A 2,826-nucleotide genomic window follows, 5' to 3' on the forward strand; every position below is an offset into this window, starting at 1 on the left:
CCCCAATGTTTATAGTTCTTTCAACAATAGTCAAATCATGGAAAGAGCCTAAATGTCTGTCAACTGACGAATGGATAAAGAAGATGTGGTTTGTATATAAAATGGACTACTTGGCAATGAGAAAGAATGAAATCTGTCCATTTGCAGCAACATGGATGGAACTGTAGGGCATTATGCTTACTGAAATAAGTCAGAGAAAAACAGATACCAAATGTTTTCACTCATATGTGGATCTTGAGAAACGTAACAGAAGACCATGAGGGAGGGGAAGGGGGAAAGTTACAGAGAGTGAGGGAGGCAAACCATAAAAGACTGCTAAATACTGAGAACAATCTGAGGGGTGATGGAGGTTGGGGACGAGGGGAAAATGGGTGATGTGCATTGAGGAGGGCTCTTGTTGAGATGAGCACTTGCTGTTGTATGGAAAGCAATTTGACAATAAATTATATTAAAATAAGTAAATAAACATTAAAAATATTTTAGAAAAGAGAGATGACCGGGGGTGGAGGGGTGGGGAAAGGGTTATTCGACCTTGATGGAACAGAAAGTCCTTAATGAACTCCTTGAAATCAGTTATTTTGGAATGATAGGTATTACTCTGTGAAAGACATTTCTCATATGACAGGCCATGAACATTGAAGCAAGGATTGATTCACAGAAGAATCTTCATTGTAGTAGTATAGATACAATTTTCAGAGAAGGTGTGACTTTCAGGAGAATAAACTAGTAGAAGAAAATTCAGTGCTTTAGTCTGAGTTACCCCATAAGAAGACTCAGAAGCGGGGTTTGAAGACAGGTAGTTTACTCGAGAGTTGATTCCATGAATGACAAATAGGAAGGAGGGAAAGTGTGATTGTAAAAAGAATTGTGTATTACCAAGCCAGTTACCCTTCTTAGAGCCCGATCTCACTGTGGAATTCTGTGTAGCAGTGTAGAACATTCTTCAGAGTTACTCAAACCCAGAAGAAAAGAAGATGGGGTATGTATATAACAATTTTGAACCCATTATTCACTGAGGATTGCTTGTGGGAATGTTCTTTCACTAGCCCTTCTGGCTTGTCTTATGCACAGAAAAATGTGCTCCCGGGGCAAAAATAGTGCACTGGCAGAGTTTGCAGGAATTTGTAATAAACAAACTATAGATTGCCTGTCAAGTGGAATCCAAGGTGATATGGGTGGGGCCTAGCAGTATCTCCTTCAATCCACCTTTTATACTAATTAGATTTACTTGTCCACCACCCTAAGTTCACACTGTTAAAAAAGAATCAGTCAGAAATGAAGAATGCAAAACTTGAGATTGGAATCAGGCTTGATATAAGGAACAGCATGCTGGAAGAAACAGAGGAATGAGGTATTGATATAGAAGACAAAATAATGGAAAATAAGGAGGCTGAACAAAATAGAGAAAGAAAAATTATAGAATACAAGAATAGACTTAGGGAACTCAGCAACTTGATCAAATATAATAACATTCATATTATAGGAGTCCCAGAATAAGAAGAGAGAGAAAGGGGGGCAGAAAATTGAGGAAATAATAGCTGGATACCTCCCTAATCTGGGGAAAGAAACAGACATCCAGGTCTAGGAGGCACAGAAAGTCCCCATCAAAATCAGAGAAAGTAGGCCAACAACAAGATGTACTGTATTTAAGTTTGAAAAATACAGAAACAAAGAAATCTTAAAAGCACAAGACAAAAGAAGTCTTTAACTCACAGGGGAATACTCATAAGGCTAGCTATAGATTTCTCAGTAGAAACTTGGCAACCAGAGGGGAGCAGCATGATATATTCAGTGTATTTCATGGGAAAAATATGCGGGCAAGAATGCTTTATCCAGCAAGGCTGTCGTTCAGAAGAGAAAGAGAGATAAAGAGTTTCTCAAACAAAAACTAAAGGAGTTTGTGCCCACGAAACCAGCCCTGCAAGAAATATAAAAGGGGTCTCTTTGAGTGTGAGGAAAGACCAAAGCTGACAAAGACTAGAAAGGATCTCCAGCAGCAATGAGAAATCAAGTAGTAAAATGTTACTAAATATGTATCTATCAATAGTTATTCTGTATATAAATGGACTAAATGCTCCAATCAAAAGACACAGGGAACCAAAATGGACCAAAAAACAAGACCTACCTATATGCCGCCTAGATGAGACTCTTTTTAGATTTAAAGATACCTGCCGATTGAAAAGTGAGTGGATGAAAAACCATTTATCATGCATATAAGTGGACATCAAAAGAAAACCTGAGTAGCAATACTTATTCAGACAAGGTAGACTTTAAAACAAAGACTTTACTCAACATCACTCATTATCAGGGAAACACAAATCAAAACCACACTGAGATATCACCTCACGCCAGTCAGAGTGGCTAAAATGAAGAAAGCAAGAGACTATAGATGTTGGAGAGGATGTGGAGAGATGGGCACCCTCTTACACTGTTGGTGGCAATGTAAACTGGTGCAGCTGCTCTGGAGAACAGTGTGGAGGTTCCTCAAAAAACTATCGATAGAACTCCCTTATGACCCAGCAATAGCATTGCTGGGGATTTACCCAGGGGATACAGAAATGCTGATGCATAGGAGCACATGTACCCCAATGTTCATAGCAGCAATGTCAACAATAGCCAAATCTTGGAAGGAGCCTAAATGTCCATCACCTGACGAATGGATCAAAAAGATGTGGTATATATTCACGATGGAGTACTACATGGCAATGAGAGGGAATGACATATGGCCCTTCGTAGGAAAGTGGATGGACCTTGAGGGTGTCATGCTGAGCGAAGTAAGCCAGGCAGAGAAGGACAGAAACCATAGGTCTAGAAGGAAAACAAGAG

This window comes from Suricata suricatta, chromosome 2 (genome assembly GCF_006229205.1).
Source record: "Suricata suricatta isolate VVHF042 chromosome 2, meerkat_22Aug2017_6uvM2_HiC, whole genome shotgun sequence".
Lineage (NCBI taxonomy): Eukaryota > Metazoa > Chordata > Mammalia > Carnivora > Herpestidae > Suricata > Suricata suricatta.